Source organism: Loxodonta africana, chromosome 1 (genome assembly GCF_030014295.1).
Source record: "Loxodonta africana isolate mLoxAfr1 chromosome 1, mLoxAfr1.hap2, whole genome shotgun sequence".
NCBI classification, from domain to species: domain Eukaryota; kingdom Metazoa; phylum Chordata; class Mammalia; order Proboscidea; family Elephantidae; genus Loxodonta; species Loxodonta africana.
In genome coordinates this window covers 227032472-227053377 of record NC_087342.1, presented here as the reverse complement: position 1 = coordinate 227053377, position 20906 = coordinate 227032472, and the positions used below count along the sequence as shown (strand labels likewise).

The following is a 20906-nucleotide window of genomic DNA, read 5'->3' as shown; positions in this document are numbered from 1 at the left end:
CACGGTCTCCCTTCCTCGGGGTCTACATAAAGCTGTTACAATTGGCTTAGCAACTATGCTCCTTAAGAGCTTTTAAATAAACAAAACAACCTGCCTCCCACAAAATAAACCCACGAATATTTGTCCTTTTCTTATTTTTCCCCTGTCGATCAAGTGGTGAGTAAAAGAGGAGGGAAGAAATTAATGCCATTGTCTACTCTTCAGAACAGAAAAGCATGCAAAGATGGTAACAGTTTCCACAGAGAGGTGTTTAAATTTTGACTCTTTTCAGTGACATACAAGCAGTAGCTTCTCTCTGTTAATTGATATTCTCCTATTTAATACTCTCAAGTCTTAGCACCGGGTCACACATCTTGACTGAAGGCTACAGCCTGAAAATTATTTGCAAAGATTAGTCTGTATCATCACCCTTCATTTAACCAAATTCCTTGACAACGTTTAATAACAAAACAATGTGTCAACAGAATTTGACTTTAACCCTACAGGTCTTCATATACAAAACAGTATCCAGGGAGAGGGCAGGGAGAACAGGAGACAAGAACTGTGTTCCAGGTTGTGGCTGGAGTACAAGGGGAAGATCAACGGCAACACAGCCTTAGGAAGAAACTAAGCAATTATCAACAATTGAGAAAAATAAAAAGTAGAGTGCATAATCACAAGGAAATTCTGGACATCATTTCAGAAAAACTGCTACTGGACACAGAAGACCAAAAAGGAAGACGAAATGTCCCCAAATTGTTGACATTTAATAAATATGTTTCTCCAGGAGCCCGGTGCTCAATTAATTAGCTAAAGTATATGTGTTCAGGCAGCGAAGTTTCTCCCTAGCAGATGGTGTAACAGGCTTCAAAAATAATGGGGAAAAATGATTTAAAGTTGTCTCCGTGGTTATTTTAACAAACATCTTACCAAGGATATTAGAGAAGGGGTCGACATCAGATCACTCTTGTGTTTTATTTATGATGACAGTGCTAAGACTTCCAGGGGAGGCGGGTCTACCAGGCCAGGGAGGACCCTCCCAGCACCACCCTGGCCTGCACCTCCCCCTAGGACTAAGCTCCATTCCCAGGCCAGACGTAGCTATAAAAAGCCTGGCCTCTTGCCAGCTGGCACGACCACACACTGGGTATTTTTAACTTAAGGGGCTTGAAGATCAGGGCAACACCAGGACACCCAGAAGTGCAGAGAAGAGTAACCTCCAACCAGGCAGTGGTTCCCATTCACCTCTGATCTGACATCAGGAGTCTTCATAGAGGATTTCTTTTTGAGGTGTCCTCATCACCAACTGGTATTCTGATAGTGATGAACACATTAAAAGCGCCTAAGAGTGGATAGATACTGCATTTTCAAAGAGTGCGATCACTTTTAAAGACCATATGCAGAGTTATGTAAACAGCAATGTGAACAGCAAACACTGGCCAAACAAATTGGACTCTTATTTTTTATTCCTGACACATAAGGCTACAGACTTGACTTTTGTTATAATTACGCTAACAGTTTGCTGCTGTTGTTTCTAGTTTCACACTGGTCTTGGCACTGGGCCACACAACAGATACGGTTAGGCTGTTCCTGTAGCTCAAACAGGACGGCCACCCCTGAACGCTGGAAGCTCCAAGGGGTGCTGCCGTAATCTGAACTTCTGGGTAAAGGCGTATTAATCAGAAAGGTCTTCTAGTTTCACTCGTCAATGTTAAAAACTACATTTTAACACAGACATACTAGTAAAAATTTCCAACTTTAAATGAACAACACCATGAGTCAGAACCGACCTGACAGCAACCAGTTTGGTTTTTTCGTTTCATCTTTCTTTGAGGACTACAGATTCGTGCAGTCTGTCGTGAGCCTCAAGATCAGTTGTGAAAACAGAACTGTCCAAAGAAGGGACGAGGGGGAGGGCAAGTAGGTGGAGTTTCTTCACAACTTCTCTTTTACTATTTTATTTACTGAATTCTTTCAGAGGCTTCCAGGGCAGAGGTGTTGGGGGGTGGCGGGGGGAAGACTGGTAGTCTTAGCATTTCTAAATCCATTTGTAGAGAACATGCAGACATCTGTACAGGCCCACGACTACACCCAGAAAATTTTTTGACTACATATAAGTTTAAAATATTTCACTTAGTCTCTTTTTTTCCCTCCTAAAAGCACAGGGGAAAGAGGAAAAGATTATCTACCTGCAAATTTGCAGTAATTATTTTATTATAAAATGCATCCACATCCGATATATCTTTAAAGTTTAAAACTCTAGAATCATCTATGACTTCTTTAAAATACCTGCTTTCACATCCAATTAACCTCCAAAACATTCTTCCCTCCCTATCTTCTCTCTCAGCTGAAATCTACTTTCAGTTTCCCCTCACTGGGAACTTGGGGCAGACGCTGGCCAGACTTCTCCTCAGCATGGCAAGAGACTCCATGGCATTCCTCCTTCAGCTCTCTCCTCACTCTGCCCTAAACACAGCTGGCAAGAGCATTTTCCCCAGCAGCACTTCCTGAGTTCCATGAGGCTCTTCCTGGCTCATCTAAACAAAGGCCCCCAACCCCCTGCATGCAGATTGCTCAGGCCGGGCTCCCTGCCAAGCAGAGGACACTCCAGTTTTGCTGGTCCATTCTTGGTTTATTCTTGGTGGACAAATTCCTTGGGCCACTGAGAGGTCTAGCTTATTACCAGGTCAAACCAAAATCAAACCATTGCTGTCGAGTCCATTCCAAACTCATAGTGACCCTTTAGGCTGTACACTGTAATAACCTCAGAAGTAGACAAGAGGTTGGTAAGAAAAAACTGCTTTATTAAAGCTGTCTTCATGCAGCTTTCCAGTAAAGCACGTCGGGCAGAGTAAATAAAAAAAATAGCTCATTACTCCCTCATGGAACCCCGTTAAAATGATAGCAAAGGAATTAGGAGAAAAAAAAAGCATAAGCCCACAAGGACAAAGAGAGTATGAGATGATAGCAGATAAGAGAGGTCAACAAAATTCTGGAAGGTGAAAGCAAGTGAGGATTAAAGTTTCAACATGATTCTAGGTGAGCAGGTAAGAAGCAAGCAATCAAAGCACTGGACCCCAAAGGATCAGGAAGCTGAGGTACCAGGTCACCCTGAAGACAGTGTTGCGCTGGTTGGAAATGCATAATGAGTAGTTCAGGGTCCTTCTGCCTGATTCTCACCTCAATCCTGTCAGAAGTCAAGGATTACCATCATGAGAGGTTGAATGAGAGAGCAGCCAACAGAAAGGGGGAGATCAAAGGAAAGCCGATATTCTGAACAGACCCCTCCCCTCCACTCAGCTTCCAGGCCTCCAGGTAACGTTCTGTGCTCTCCGAGTGTTAATGATGAGCTGTTGCGGTGGAGTAATAGACACCAACATTTGAGAGTTCTGAAACTAAATGGTCTGGTCCCCTCCTCCTCATCTAGGCCTACCAGTGGACACAGTACTTTCTATCCTCCTCCTCATCTAGGCCTACCAGTGGACGCAGTACCTTCTATTACTTTTAGTACCTGTTACATATGAACAGAAACCCAGACAATGGGCACCAACAAACATGGAAAATGTTCACTATACTGATTAATGATGGGTTCCACCGTTCTGAGAAAAGTGCACAGTTCTATGGGTAGTATAAATGGTTTACACGCTTGGCTGCTAACCAAAAGGTTGGCAGTTCCATCCAGAGATATCTCAGAAGAAAGGCCTGGTCAAGTACTTCTGAAAACCCTATGGAGTACGGTTCTACTCTGACACACACGGGATCTCATGAGTCAGACTCAACTCTGTGGAAACTGTTTTTTTTTTTTTTTTAATCAGAGTTTGCGGATACATTAACGATGCATACATTTTATAGAAAGTAAAACAATGAGGCAACGATCAACTCCAGAATAACATAAAGTTGGATGTTAAGGAAACACATTCACAGTTCACGGCTCAACTGCAGACAGCTATTTTACAGGGTCATACTGATAATGTAAACACCGACTGTTGATTTACCTGAAAGCTATGATATAATGGGAGGATTGAGGAAATGAAAGGAATTGTAGGGTGGGGCAGTGTGAAAGCGCCTACTTTTACATAGCGGAGTCAATAGATACAGGCTGAACTTGAAAAATAAGAACAATAGCACCGTAGGTGTATCATTTAGAAATACGGATTTAAGTACCAGAAAAAAACACTCCCATTGCCATCAAGTCAATCCCGACTCATGGCGACACCATGTGACAGAGTAGAACTGCCCCATTGGGTTTCCTAATCTCTATGGGAGCAGATCACCCAGTCTCTTCTCCCGCAGAGCAGACAGTGGGTGCAAACTGCCAGCCTTTCGGTTAGGAGCCAAGCGCTTTAGCCAGTGTGCCACCAGTGCTCCTAGAATAAACCATTAAGAGTTGAAAAAGAGTATCTCTAAGGAATGAACTCATGGGTAAGGAGAGAAGGGATAGGGATCAAAATTTTTCATTATAATGAAATACTTTTTTTTTTTTTAAACTAGGACACATAATTATATAGGAAACTATTTTCTAAAAACTTTCTGAATGCATGTGTCTCCTTCCATGGACTCTAGGCTCCCCAGTGGCAAAACCTGTGTACTGAGTGAGGGACATACAACGGATCCTCTTTAACACTGGTCATCTGTAGCCAAATGTCCAACCAACAGTAAATATATGAGACATTACTTCTTAAAACATATACTCTTTTCTTTTTTTAACAGGAAAACAACAGATCCCTTAGGATGAATCAGGTAACATTTCACCAAGAAGAAAAGAGACTGTTGGGCTAAACTGCCCTGCCCAGGCAATCAGGCTGACCCCACAGTATGTGCACCGGTACCAAAAGAAGCGAAGTATGTAACAGCAACAGCAACAAGGGAAAACATGACAGTACTTAGCACTGGCATCCTTTTAAATATATCTTTATAGTTAATTTCATGAATATTGCAATTTACCGTAGCAGGGCTGGCGCAGTTAGCTGCCATGGTGTAGGCCCCTGACTCATGGTGACCCCAGGCACAGCAGAATAAAATGCTGCCTGGTCATGCAGAATCCCCATAATTGGTAGCAGTTGGATTATTGTGGTCCACAGGGTTTCCACTGGCTGAGTTTCAGAAGTAGGACACCAGGCCTTTCTTCCTACTCTTCATCTGGGAGCTCCACTGAAACCTGTTCATCATCACAGCACCACACAGGCCTCTAATGAGATGGGTGGAAGTTCACTGGCTGGGAATCAAACCTGGGTTTCCCCATGAAAAGCGAGAATTCTACCACTGCCCAAAAACATGACCTGTAAAGGTATTTAAAGTGTGTATATTTTGGTAAGGCAATTAAAACATAAGTTCATATTCCATTTTCCAAAAGGCTGGTGAGCCTCTGGGTTCACCAGGATTTGTAGCCTCACTTTCTCATATCAGAACTGGGATAACAAGTGAATGCAGACCTTGAAACAAGGCAAGTTACCCCTCACCCGGTCAACTCTAAAAGAAATCATTTGACCTGACTCATGTGCAGTTCTGGATTTCAACAAAGAAATTTTTAACCCTGATATTCATGCCAATCTTCCATCTGGCCTTTAATGTAAGAGCAATGTAATAAATAGTAATAAATGCTTGGACAAATGAAATAATGCAAGAGAAAAAAGCATGGTGAAGGAAAGAGAAACATCTTATTCACATACAGTCAACTTCCCAGGTCTGATTAACAGAAATGACGGAGTACTCTAACACTAATTTTTCCCTTTTAATTTGAAAGATATGCAAATTTGTATATTAAAAAAATTCCCTGAAACATGTCATCAACAACAACAATAACAGATAAATGTGGCAACAATGAGAAAAACCGATGAGAGCCCCACTGTTTTACGTTGCTGTTTATAAAAGCTGAGATCAGAGGGTGGAGTACAAAAATCAGCTAGGAAGCTCAACACAAGGAGGAAAACCCCATTTAAGTTTTATTCCAAATGTGGCTTCCACAACAGAGAACCCCTGAGGGAGCAGGAGAACAGTGGGATAAAGACCCCAAATTCTCAGAAAAAGACCAGACTTAATGGTCTGACTGAGACTAAAAGAATCCCGGCGGTCATGGTCCCCAAACCTTCTGTTGGCCCAGGACAGGAACCATTCCTGAAGACAACTCATCAGACATGGAAGGGACTGGACAATGGGCTGGAGAGAGATGCTGATGAGGAGTGAGCTACTTTTATCAGGTGGACACTTGAGACTGTGTTGGCATCTCCTGTCTGGAGGGGAGATGGGAGGGCAGAGAGGGTTAGAAACTGGCAAAACGGTCACGAAAGGAGAGACTGGAAGGAGGGAGCGGGCTGACTCATTAGGGGGAGAGTAAATGGGAGTATGGAGTAAGGTGTATATAAGCTTATATGTGACAGACTGACTTGATTTGTAAACTTTCACTTAAAGCACAATAAAAATTATTTTTTTTTTAAAAATGTGGCTTCCTTATGTATTTCCACATCACCATTGACCTACTTAAACACACCAAAATAAAAATTTAGAGCACTGATAATATTGCCTGAATAGTAATTTAGATTTTTGACAGATTTCTGTTTCTAAAAGCAAAACTCACCAGCAATCTAGACCACAATGCCAAATAATTAATTCTTTATGTATAAACTTAACCGTTAATTTTATGATGCAGCCATAGTTTTGTACACTGATAATCCAGATAGAAGAAAACAAGGTTAATACCATTAAAAAAAAACAGTCTACTTATTAAAACAGATCTTTTAAACACACTCCATCTCTGTCCTCTCTTGATACACGAACAGAGCAACCTTTCTCTATTCTGGAAACCTCAGCTTTGCGGATGCAGAGATAGTTTCGCCTCTGAAACACCACACCAGACCCATCGCCTTTAGGCAGCAGCCCTGTCACTTCCTGACCTGGCCCATCAAGGCACCAGAACGGGGAAGAAGAAAGGAAAAGTCGGAGGCACAAGGAGGGAGGAGGGCTAGATTCTATGCTAATAATCTTGCACAAACTTAAACTGTGAAAAAATCTGTAAAATTCACAAAAATCCTTGAAAGGCTAATCCAACTTGGAAGCACTCCCAGGGGGACACACTCTCCCTGACCCAGCAAATGCTGGCTCCGAGATCCAGGTCTGAAGTCACCTACCCCAGGAAGGCCCGGGTAGTGTCAGCTGTTCCCAGAGCAGGTTCTACAGTTCTCTACCACAGCACCAGCACACCACATTCCAAGGACCCCCTACACGTCTGCTCCCCCAATGTACCTGTTCCCTTAGGGCTCTCTATAAACTTCTGATGTCAACTGAGTGAACAAACCATTAAAGACCTTAACAATAGCCTCTGAATTCAATAAACCAAAGATAATAGCAAATCAAATGGATGTATAAGATAATGGTATTTATCTGAAACCAAAAGATCAATTTTTTTAATTCAGTAGGAACTTTTTATAATTAGAATCATTCTGTATTCACACACACCGCCCAACACCTTCCCGCACTGGCCCTTTCCTGTGTCTGTCCCTTCACGTTGCCACCTGGGCGGTTCTACTCTGTAATACAGTCAGAATCAACTCGACAGTACACAACTCACTATGTACTACTCGCCTTATCTCTCTGCAGACCGTCTCTCCGAAGTCCTTGGGAAGAAAGAGCTGGTTACAGCCACCTTTACATTCCCCAGTGCCTGCTACATTAGAGAACACACAGCAGACATTCAACACAAGTGTGTGGAGTTAAACGAAACATAAGTTCAACATACAGCATGAACTGTTTTTCTCTAAATTGAATAAATTCAAAGAATTGTGTTTTAAAAGAAATCTTTGCATTTACTACTATAACTAGAAAATCATTATCATTTGCCATAAATAGAAGGTAATCACAAAAATAGACACCACGAAGACAATACAATGTGATTACATTCTAAGGGGATACAGATGCTTGCCCAAGGCTCCCAGACTGAGGGCTGTTCTTTAGGGAAACAAAGGAGGTCAAAGCGGGAGTGGGGCTCCGAAGGGTCAGAGAGCACTGACATCAATGAGGCTTTATTCTTCAATTAGTAAGAAAGACACTATTTAAGAGACAATAACTTTCTTACCATAGAATGAGCTGTTATCTAACGCTGTACCTAGGTGCCACCCAAACTATCTTGTCTACTACAATCGAATGTGTCGCACACACGAGAAAAACTGAGCTGGGTAATCTTTAAGGCTGAGTGTTCCCAGCCAAAAGGTTAGTGGTTTGAACCTACTCAGCAGCTCCACAGGAGTAAGACCTGGCAATCTGCTCCTATAAAGGTTACAGTCTAGAAAACCCTATTGGGCAGTTCTATTCTGGCACATGGGGTCGCTATGAGTCAAGGCGACACCTAACAACAACACCTAATAGAAAAGTAGAGTCTCCACTTACTGGTCATATGGCCTTGGGTGTAGAATCGATTCTGAACCATAGCGACCCTATAGGACAGAGTAGAACTGCCCCTATAGGGTTTCCAAGGCTGTAAATCTTCACAGAAGCCGACTGCCACATCTTTTTCCCACGGAGCAGGTGATGGGTTTGAACTGCCGACCTTTTGACTAGCAGCCTGGTACTTTAACTGCTGTGCCACCAGGGCTCCTCTCCCGCATCACAGGGGGCTTTAAACCCTCTTTACAGCCCCATACTTCCACCACATGCGGCAAAGCTCTGCCTCCAGGGTTCCCTCTGGCAACAGATGACTACTGGCAAAATGTCTGTTTTGTACAGTAAGTCATCCTAACTGGTTTGGGGATTTTCCATAACAAGCACTGTCACATGACCAGAGTTAAGATGATCTGAGCTACCACCTAACTTAAAGCAAACCTGGTTCTGCTATTCCTTAAAATCTTTGCTCTCCTCTCCTACACCTAGTGTGTTATACTCAATGCGAGGGATAATTCTGAGAGACATAACTGTCCAGGAATTAAAGTAGAAGCCATCTTCAATCTACTTCATGGTAGTTAGTATCAGAGAGAAAGAAATACAGGCCACTAAATATTGTACAAAGAGCCCCGGTGGAGCAACGGTTAAGTTCTAGGCTGCGAACCCAAAGCCTGGCAGTTCAGACCCACCCACGGCTCCGCAGGAGAAAGACCTGGCAATCTGCTCCCGTAAAGATTACAGCCAAGGAAACCCTATGAGGCTGTTCTATTCTATCACATGGGGTCACTATGAGTCAGAATCAACTTGACAGCACCTAACAACAACAAACATTGCGCACAAGGAGATAAATAAGCAACAACAGGAAACCACTCTGCGGTAACAATCTCAGGTATAAAAACTCCTTAGGAATCTAAATGCATTGCCATCAAGTCAATTCTGACTCACGCCTTACAGAACAGAGCACAGCAGCCCCAGAGGGCTTCCAAGGCTGTAATCTTTACGGACAGGCTGCCGCATCTTTCTCCCACGGAGCAGCTAGTGGGTTCAAACCTCCAACCTCTGGTCAGCAGCTGAGCACTTTAACCACTGTGCCACTGGGGCTCCTTTAGGAATGTACGAGCAGGGTTAAGCAAGTTGCCCAGTGGCCAGTCAGCAGGCCACGTGGTTCACCGTAGAACAGGATGAAGATTCCAGGGGGAGACCACGAGAGCACGATGAAGGCGTCCACTGCTCAGCTGACCCCAGGTGGTAGGTGCTCTGCTAAAGCACCGTCGCCTGTTGGGCTGGACAGATCTCACTGCCCACATCTACAATTCACCAAATTCTTCCACTGTTTGTCTGAAATGTTTGTGCAGTGCCACATGTGCTCTACATGACGTGCCTACAGAGGGTCCAAAACAAAGCTCCTGCCATCACAGACTTTATGTTCTGATGGGAGCAACAAAGACGCCTCAGCTGGTGGTGTGTGATATGGAAAAATTAAAACCGGGCAAGGGGGTGGGAGGGCAGTGTGACTTTACTTAACTCAGTCAGAGAAGGTATCTCTGCTAAACCAGCATTTGAACAGAAACCGAAAAGACATGACAGCGCAGCTGAGCAGAGGCCTGGGGAGAGCCTCTCAGGCAGAGCACACAGGACGTGAAGGAACAGGGTGGCACCAGGGGGGAGGCTCTCAGAGCTTTGGTCTCGACTGAGGGAAATGGGGAGGGGGGTCCCACAAGATGAGCAACATGACTAACTCACACCCTTTAAAAAGCCCATCTGCCTGCTGTGTTGAGGGGTGGTCAGGGTGCAGCAAGGAGACCAATAAGAGTCCATGGTGTTAACCCAAACAAGAGGGCAGTGGCCTGGCCAGGGTGGTAGCAGGGAAGGTGGTGTGAAGCAGTGAGTTTCTGGATATATTATGAAGAAAGATTCAACAGGATTATCTGACAGACTGCAACAATGAGAAAAAGAAGAGTCAAGGATGGCTATGAGGTTCTGGCCCAGGCAACCAGGAGAATGGAACTGCATTTACTGAGACAGGGAAGACTGCAGGAAGAGAAGTTTGAGGGGGAAAGGGGAGACAAGAGAAACTTTGGAATTGTCAAGAATAATTCTGTGTTCTCTACAAAGACTTAGTAACAAAAAACTCAGGTGCTAGCCATGAAGACTGGCTATTATAATTCTCATAACAGTAATCCTAAATGGTTACTTGGACTTGGGTATTTCCTTGATTAAAATTATAAATGTTATGCCGGCTGTTGTTATTGTCCGTTGCTGTCAAGTCGGCACTGACTCGTGGCAACCTTATGTGTAACAGAGCAAAATCTAACCTGGCCCTGAACACCTTTGTTATAATTGATGTCTGAGACCATCATCCTGGCTACTGTGTCAATCCATCTCATAGAGGGCTTCCCTCATTTTTGCTGACCCTCTACTTTACCAAGCATTATGTCCTTTTCTAGCAACTGGTCTTTCTGATGATGTGTTCAAAGTAAGCAAGGCAAAGTCTCACCATCCTTGCTTCCAAGGAGAATTCTGGTTGTGTTTCTTCTAAGACTGATTCATTCCCTTCCAAAAGAAACAAAATCAAAGTGAAAACATCAATCTAGTCACAGTGAATGAAAGGCAAAAGAGCTGTACAAATAAAAATACTTGTGTCTGTGTGTGTGCATCTATGTCTATCTACCGTTATCTTCCCCTTAACTAGCTTTCTTTGTACTTATGCATAAACTCTTTAAGTCTTGCTTAGTGACTTATTTCCAAAAAACAGAGTAAGGAAAGAGAAAAATAGTAGTAACTTTATATCGCAGAAACTTGGCAACCACGTGAAGAAGGTTACCATCACCAGTAACGTCATATGGATATAAGTACCCTCAATATGCTGTGAAGAGAAGGTACTTCACCTCTGTCGTATTTTTTCCAAAAGCCCATACCTTCAGTCTCATCACAAGAAAAACAAGCCCAAACTGGGGGACATGCTACAGGATGCCTGGCTCAAGACTGCCACAGTCATGAAAAACAAGGTAAGACTGGAAACCTGTCACAAACCAGAAGAGACTGGGGTGCCATGACAACTAAATGCAACCTGGCAGCCCGGGTTGGCTCCTGGAACAGAAGGAGGACACTGATGGAAAAAACTGGGGAAATCCAAATAAAGCCTGGAGTTCAGTTAATTGCAATGTACCAATGTCAGTCTCTTAGTTTTGACCAATGCACAATGGTAACGTAAGATGTTAAATGGGGGAAACTAGGTGAGGAGTATACAGGAACTCTCTGTATTATCTGTGCAACTCTTCTGTAAATCTAAAACTATCCCTCCCTGTCCCCACCTCCCCAAAAAACAAAGTCTTGCTCATCTTCAATTTTGCTGAATCAAACAGATTTTGAGGGTTTTGCACATGTGTGGAAGAAGAGAGAACAAGCAGTATATAAGTGTGAGCAAGAACATAACCAAGCTTGTACAACACTCTTAACAGCTTGGGGAACCTACCTACCAAGTCGAGGGTCAACTGTTTTTTTGAGCACTATATTATATCCAAAAGCATTCGATTGTGTAGATCATAACAAATTACGGATAATACTGTGAACAATGGGAATTTCAGAACACTTAATTGCGTTCATGAGGAACCTGTACATAGATACAAGAGGCAATCGTTCGGACAGAACAAGGGGATGCTGTGTGATTTAAAGGCAGGAAAGGTGTGTGTCAGGGTTGTATCCTTTCGCCATACCTGTTCAATCTGTATGCTGAGTAGATAATCCAAGAGGCTGGACTGTACGAAGAAGAACGGGGCATCAGAATTCAAGGAAGACTCATTAACAACCTGCGTTATGCAGATGACACAACCCTGCTTGCTGAAAGCGAAGCACTTACTGATGAAAATCAAGGACCATAGTCTTCAGTATGGATTGCACCTCAACATAAAGAAAACAAAAATCCTTACAGCTGAACCAATAAGCCACATCATGATAAACAGAGAAAAGATTGAAGTTGTCAAGGATTTCATTTTACTTGGATCCACAATCAACACCCATTGAAGCAGCGCTCGAGAAATCAAGAGACGCACTGCGTTCGGCAAATCTGCTCCAAAAGACCTCTTAAAAGTGTTAGAAAGCAAAGGTGTCACCTTGAAGACTAAGGTGCACCTAACCAAAGCCATGGTATTTTCATGTGAAAATAGCATGTGAAAGCTAGACAATGAATAAGGAAGATCAAAAAAGAATTGATGCCTTTGAACTGTGGTGTTGGCAAAGAATATTGAATATACCATGGTCTGCCAAAAGAACAAACAAATCTGTCTTCGAGGAAGTACAACCAGAATGCTCCTTAGAAGCAAGGATGACAAGACTACGTCTCACATACTTTGAACATGTTATCAAGAGGGATCAGTCCCTGGAGAAGAACATCAGGCTTGGTAAAGTACCGAGTCGGTGAAAAAGAGGAAGACCCTCAATGAGAGGGACTGACCCAGAGACTTGAACAATGGGCTTAAGGATAACAATGATTGTGAGCATGGCACAGGACCAGGCAGTGTTTCATTCTGTAGTACTTAGGATCGATATGAGTTGGAACCAAATGGATGGCACCTGACAACAATAACAACATATTATATCCTGGAGCCCTGGTGGTACAGTGGTTAAGAGCTTGGCTGTTAACCAAGAAGTTGGCAGTTTGAATCCATGAGCTGCTCCTTGGAAACCGTATGGGGCAGTTCTACTCTATCCTATAGGGTCTCTATGAATCAGAATCGACTCAATGGCAATGGGTATATTATATCCTATTACATTCCTTCTCCTAAATGAGATAATCATACTGGGGCACCTAGAATTCTGGTTGACACAGTTTCCATTAGAACTGTTACATTCCTTGGGATTTTTTTTTTTTTCCTTAGCTTTAAAAATTGCTCCCAGGTTCAAATGCACATAATTACAAATTAAAATGCTTAAGGTTTCAAGAGCTGTGAAGTTCATCACTTAAAGTTAAGGACCACAACAGTTTACACGGGTGCTTCACTGGAGGTGCACTGTGGTGCATCAAACGCTGTGAAGACTAAGGGCCACTGATGTCACCAGGTCACCCCTCTTCCCAGACATTAATTTTGAAGCCAAAGAATATATGGGGAAGAACTCCACCACAGGCAGCTGGTGGAGAAGGAAGAGACTGCTCTCAGCAGCCCAGCTGAATATGGAAGGAAATTCTGGTCTTTCCTTTTCTCCCCAATTATCGAAATATGACCGACCTGTGGGCAGTAAGATCCTCTCATCACCTGACCCTTAACAAATGGCATAGGTCTCACAGAAAGTAGAGAAAGACGGCTTTATTTCTCCTTGATTACTGGGATATCTGAAATTCTTATTGGAAATTTTAAAGTAATGAGTCAGAATTGACTCAATGGCAATAATAACAACATCAACAAGAATATTTATTAAAGAAAAGTGAAATTCCCTTTTCGGTTGGCTTTTGCAAGGAAGCATTCCTGAGGTCATAGAGCCCATAGGCCAACAATTATCCTCACCCTTTCCTTTTCCCAGTTCTCTCTACATCCAAGGATAATGACGATATTGATTATAAAGGAATATCCTTTAGTCTCTTAGGAGCTATTGTTCTCAGATTTGCTCTCGCTATCCTTAGTGGCTCCCTCTGGGAAACTGTCCCTGTCTGGTCATTTTCTGTGCTACGTCTGGGGTTGGCAGTCCCTTCCCACCAGACCTTCCTCCCTGGCCCCCCTTGGGATCAGCTACTGTGACTGTCCAGGTGGAGCTAGTTTTTCTTAATCTCCAGACCACTGAGTAAACTGTAATGACATGAGAATCACACATTCTGCATTTTAATTCCAATACTTGCAATTTTTTGTTCTTGAATGCAGTAAATTGCAATTTTTTGTTCTTGAATGCAATAATACCTGCAAAAGCCAGAACGTGTGCAAAGCAGAAACTGTCAGAGACAGAAAACCCAACACTAAAATGAGGCAGTGTCAAAGGCGGAAAACTTGTAAAACACAGAAAAACAAGGCAGTTCTGTTGAGTTCCAGCTCTCACAGGTTTCACTGTACTCGTTTTAGTCTTTTTTCTAAATACTTGATCTTTTGTGCAACTTGACCTGTGACTAAGGCTGAAGAGCCAATTCCGGCTCATTGGTTAGTTTAAAAAAAAAAAGGTATCTCTTATTGGCTATCAAAAAGGGAGGCTAATTTAGTTAATTTCTTTGGATACAGTTAGCTTTCTGGATTAATTAAACACACACCTCTCTGTAAGAATTAGGAAGCTGGGTAACTCCTGCTGTTGTAAAAAATAACCTGGTGACCAAAATTTTGGTTTAGGGCTATTTTAGTGGGTGTCTTAGGCTGGGTTCTCTAGAGAAGCAAAACCAGTGAAGCATATATGTATGTGTATATACACAGAGTGTGAGAGAGATTTATCTCAATGAAATGGCTCACACAGTTGTAGAGGTGGGCTAGTCCCAAGTCCGTGGGTAGCTGCAGGGGCTGACGAACCCAAGATGTGCAGGTCACATGGCAGGCCTCTGGCTCACAGGCTGCAGAGGCTGACAAACCCAAGATTGGCAGGTAATACGAGCGATTGGCCACTGGCTCAACTCCCAAGAACTGGAGGTCAGATGATGATAAGCCAGCTGCAGGATACAGAGTGAGCAAAAGCCAGCAAGCTTTACCAGAACATCCATACATACCAGATGCAGGCCACACCCCCAAGGAAACTCCCCTTACAACTGACTGGCTGGTCACATCAGATCACATAATGGAGGTGATTACATTGTATCACAAAATGGAAGGCAACTACATCATTACTGAACCATCAGACTATATCAGTACAACTGCCAAACCATGAGAATCATGATCTAGCCAAGTTGACATACAACCTTAACCATCACAGTAGGCAAGAGGTGTCTATGTTAGACATACATACTCACCTCACTCAGATCTCAGCTCCAGAATTGCCGGGAGCCTTCTAGCACCTGGCTCACGTGGGGAGTTTCTCCTGAGGGAGCTGGAATCAAGCAAGGCTCCTCTGAGAGCTCCACTGTCATTCCAGCGAAGCCAGGGCTGCCTTGTCTTCATCTTCCCATGACTGACGGTTCCCTTCTTCCCTTCACACTCTCACTCATCTTCCTTCCCTTCCCCTCTCTGCTAATGCATTTCCTTAATTTCATTCACAATTACAAATTTAACTCTTGAAGTTGTATTTTCAAAGCTCTAAAAGCAAATTGCCTTAATAAACATTTGTTACACATAAAAACAATCAAACCACCATAAAGAATTTAACTATCAGCTATTAACGTAAAATAAAAACTTTCTTCTACCCTCAGGAAAAAACCTGTTTTAACACACAAAACTAGCACAGCCGACTAGCTCCCCGGAGAGGCTAAAGAGGAGCAGAGGTGACAGCTTTGAATGTAAATTCTGAAACTTTTTATTTCTATTCAAACTTCATTTTACACAATTTATCCCAGTGTCATGCAGTACATACTTTCAGAACTATTTAGAAAGCAATATTGTGTTTAAGAGTAATAATTGGATCTCTCTGTTTTCTCTTTTGACTCCAAGTAAAGCTGCATCTCAACCTTGAGATTTACTATGTACAAAACAGGGAGGGACTACATTCCGCACAGGCCAGGTATTCAGAAAGAAAAGATGTTATCTGACAAATTTCCATTTTAAAAATTTGTTGTTGCTGTCATTTGCTGTGGAGCGGATTCCAACTCACGGCAACCCTGTGTGTGCAGCGTAGAACTGCAGGGTGTTCAAGGCTGTGAGCTTTCAGAAGCAGGTCACCCGGGCTCTCTTCCCAGGTGCCTCCAGGTGGGTTCAAACCACCAGCTTTTTGGCTAGTAGTCAAGCACGTAATCATTTGCACCACACAGGGACCTATTTAATTCCATTTAAAATTACAAAATAATTTATTGTACTCATCCCAACAATTTGTTAATCTCTGAAGAAGAAACAGCTCTTTCCTCTTTAGAAAGAATTTTAAAGGATTTGTATTAGTGGTGAAAGAAATGCAATTTGTCAAACATCAACCTATAAATTTCAGAAGACTTCTGCAATGACAAAACTCTAGAATCTAATATTGAAAAGAAAGGATATTAACATACTATAACTTTAAAGGGAACAAATCCCAGCATGAAAAATCAAACCGGGAGGTCTTATAGTCAAACGCTCTCCTTTGGCAGACGAGCACAGTGAGGTCCAGGTATTCCAGTATCACACAGACTAATCAGCAAGGACCAAACTCTCCCAACTCCTGGTCCCAGGCACATTTCATTCCTTGGGAGCAGTGGTGAGTTTCTGATTGACTGGGGTGAACCTCTGAGGTCTAACTCTAACATGCTGGTCTTCACCTGGCTACACAGGGGAGTCACCTGTGGAGCTCTGGAAAAGACCAAAGCCTTTAGATTCAGATATTAGCATTGATTTGGGCATCCCTGGGCATTCACTGGGGATTTTAAAGCATCTCAGGAGATTCTAAGGAACCTTAGCAGCACAGTGGTTAAGCATTTCACTGGTAACCGAAAGGTCCACGGTTCCACTGGAGAAAGGTTACAGCCTAGAAAACCCTGTGGAGCAGTTCTACTCTGTCCTACAGGGTTGCTATGAGTCAGAATCGACTTGACAGCATTTTGGTTTTAGCAGATTCTAACATTCAGCAAAGTTTGAGAACCACTGGTATGTGCCACATTGTCGCTTTAACTTTCAATGTATCTTATTGGATATCTGCTGTTGTTATTGGTGGTGATGGTGTCTAGCGTTTGTCTGTCTGTCTGTTTTCAGGGATCACTGAAGGAATGTGGCTGAATGATTTTACTGATGTCAACTGTTAGCTTTACTTGAATTATTAAAAACGTTAAGTGAATGCTACACTTAATGTTTCTTTGGTTTAAGCAAATAAACCAAATTTATTTAAAATATGCTCAAGGAATTCTAATGTTTTACATGAATGATGTATATCTGAAAAATAAAAATACAGTAGAAAAGCTTAACAGTTATGTTGAAAGTCTGTATATGTGAAATACATAGAATTCACATGGGCGTGACAAAGCAGTATAAGCTACCAGCAGGGAACAGGCACTGTAAACGGTACATCATCTTTAGAATACCTAGAACAATGTAAACTTCAGACAGAAAACAATGTATCAATGTAAAAGTAGCTCTCCAAATTAAAAGAGAAAGCATCTTACCTTTTTACATTAATCTTTCAAGTTTCATATCTGGTCTTATCTCACTTTTAGGAAAAAGGCTAAAGATTAAAAATCTATATTTAATGTGAAATACACGACTAAGAATGTCACACTGAATGTGTCAGAAGATGTTTAAATCCAACTACAATATAAAAAGCAAGTAAAGCCTGTTAAGTATTCCAGAAATTTAAATTTTAAGGAGCAAATAGAAATTACCGTATCTACAAATCTTTTCAAAAATATTTTCTTGGTACAAAATTCCACCTACAGGGAACTTTGGCATCAAAGCCAGTAGCATCTGCTGTCTACTTGGAGGCAGAAATGTGAGGCGTAAATGTATTCTGTTAGTAAACCTTAAATACCTTCGTGTTCACTGATGGAGAACAACTGCAGAATTCAAGACAAAATGTGGCTAACAAAAGGCTATTATTTACACAAATCTGCAATCTGCTAAAAGGACTCCAAGCATTTCAGGTGTACGGGCAAAGCAGCTTGGCTCTGGGTCTCTTAGTACAGAACACATGAATCTTTGAAAATGCTGCAAATAACATATTTAAAGAAATCACACAGCATTTCACAATTTTACTAACAAAAATGTTCATTTTATTTTTCTGTATGTATTTCTATCTATATATAAAATACACATTAAATGTGTTTTAAGTATCTATTTGTTGTCGTTAGCTGCTGTTGAGTTGGCCCCAGGTTACGGCAACCCCACGCACGATGGGATCAGACCACAGTGACCCACAGAGTTATACAGATATATGTTACATCACACTAGGATGCCACTGGCACACAAATGTGGCTTTAAATTCGCACATGCCTGCACTTGCACACACACAGGTATTGTGGGGGTGTCTCTGAGTGAACATACAGACTATTAAAAAATTAAGAGTCTGAATGAAAAGCAGATCTTAGGCTCCCATTTGTCTCATGCTTTCCTTTCTCATCCCGTCACATCCTGTCATAAAAACCAAAAAACCAAAGCCGTTGCCAGTGAGTCAATTCCAATTCATAGCGACCCTATAGGACAGAGTAGAACTACCTCCATGGGGATTCCAAGGAGCGGCTGGTAGATTTGAACTGGCAACCTTTTGGTTAGCAGGCAAGCTCTTAACCACTGCACCACCAGGACTCCATCATTTCTCTCCATGAAGCCTCGCTTTCCTTTCTCATCCCGCCACATGCTATTATACTCCTTAAAAATAGGAGATCCATGTTCTTTTTGGATAAAACCAAATTTAAGCCCTAACTAACGCAGTCACACCTAAGGCTCAGAGGTGGAGTCTAAACAGGCACACTTGATGTCTGAGAACTCCGGAATTTTTAAGCTTTAGCCAGTCCTTCCCCCTCCCCCACTTACTCTTACTTTTCAGAGGTATTGTTCAACTATATCAAAATGGCATTTTAACTACTTTGAAAAGAAATAAATATTTTCTCCAGAATAGACAGACAATATAAGATAATACAGGTGGGAATCCTAGAAATTGCTTGGTGTCTTAATAACCCCAAAGAAAACATTTATTTTAGCCAAACAACTGTAATGTTTGTCTCCTTTCAGAAACACCTGCTGCCAAAATAAACATTTGCATTGGAAGAAGTGTTCTGGCTGCTAAGATGGTACCAAATACAATGCTCATGTTCTGAAATAAATATTTTAACTCAAAACGCACACAGCAAAATAGGCACAGTCAAAAGAGTACCAAAGACAAACTAAAGACATGAATGAGAATACCGGTGGATTTTTAAAGTCCTCTTCAAAAGAATCTCAGCTTTTAATTGGTTTACTTAGATCTAAAGCGATAAGTCCAAATGGATCACATTAACACAACTAACTTTTGTCTACTTACGCCACAGAATCTTTCAAAACAAGGATAGCATTTCCTGTTCTTGTTGTAAAGATCTTCGTAATACAGATGCATTTTTAAAATCTAACAAAGGAAGGCACTGCCGTTGTAAAGCACCCATGAACTTACAAATCTCTCGTTCTGCCTTCTTTCCCTTTCCCCAGTTTTATAATGCCAACAGGCATGAGATTACACAAACATCTGCGTCAAGGAAAGTTAAAATATCAGCCCCATAACCCAGTAACTCAGGAAAAACTTCAGACTACACAGCTGAAATCTGCCTGACACAAGTAAATAACCTTAGCTTCCAGAGCCTCTTTCCCCTGGGTGAGCTTTCTTTTATATGAAAATCTTGTTTTAAGCAAGTTGGCACAGGTCCACTGTACATTTACGATCATAAAGGGCAGGAAAAATGAAACAACACATTTGCTCACCCACGGCCCTGACACAGGAAGAGATACCCTGGTGTCTTTAAGTTTTAAACAAAGCGAAAAACTCAAGAGTCAGAGTCCAGTACCCTTAAAGACTATGCAACCTGTGTGTAGCACTGTGCTAGATGAAATCAACCAAGGCACTTCTGTTCACATGCCCAGGTCTGAATTCTAGGAGCCTGGGGCAGAACATTCTCCACAGAGGCATAGAAAACTCATTTCCCCTCTCAGTTCAATAGAAACTCAAGTAGACTAGTTTTTAGGGCACCGTGCAAAACTAATCTGTTTAGCCATGTATTTGCCTGATGACGTGGGAGAATCATCAAGTGAAAGACCACAAATCTTGTTCCAGTTAATAAATACCGAAATGATGTACTATTATCACGTCATGCTTCAAAGACCCAGCCATGAGTATATTTCAAAAATAAAATTATCACCATCCAAAGCAAGAATCACCAGGCTAATACTAAAATCAAACACTCAATGGCTAGCTAGTTCCTTCTGACTGTCAGAGACAAAAAGTCAGCAGTAACACTCCCCCTGGCAATTTCCTACAAGCGCTGCAGTTCCTGCGGACAGAATGCTCATTTAAAATTCATGTCACAGGAGTGGAATGCCAGCCAGGAATCAAACTGTGACCTCTGAGCCAAAGACAACTTACCACTCAGCTGGTAAGTGGGCAACTCAATTTACAAACTTGAATTCCTGCATTTTAATCCTTTGCTGAAATATATGAGCAATATTAAACGAACTGGATTCAGCTCATTAGAGGTTCACAAACCAAACACAGAAAGCTTTGGAGGCCGCCCAAGGCAAAGTCACGCCTAGGTGATGATGTCCACTCAATAGAAACCCAACGTCATAATTATCTTCCAACTTCTTCCCTGAAGAACGTTAGCAGCCGTAACTACAACGCTCAGCCAATCACATTAGTACCAAGAGATGACGGACAGGGCTAGCAGCCAATCACTGGGCCAGAGCTTTGTCTCTGGGCAGATATATAATTATCCAAAAATTAGCAAACAAAGCCACCAAAGAACACAGACTAAAGCTAACAAAATAAATGTATGTGCTGTAATAACCTTTACTCAGAACCTTAAC

At 42.1% G+C, this 20906-nt stretch overlaps 1 protein-coding gene across 9 annotated transcripts in view; it reads right to left on the bottom strand.

Annotated features, from left to right (window-relative positions):
* Positions 1-20906, bottom strand: part of ARID1B (AT-rich interaction domain 1B) — a 500120-nt gene that overhangs the window by 413499 nt on the left and 65715 nt on the right. The window lies entirely within an intron of this gene.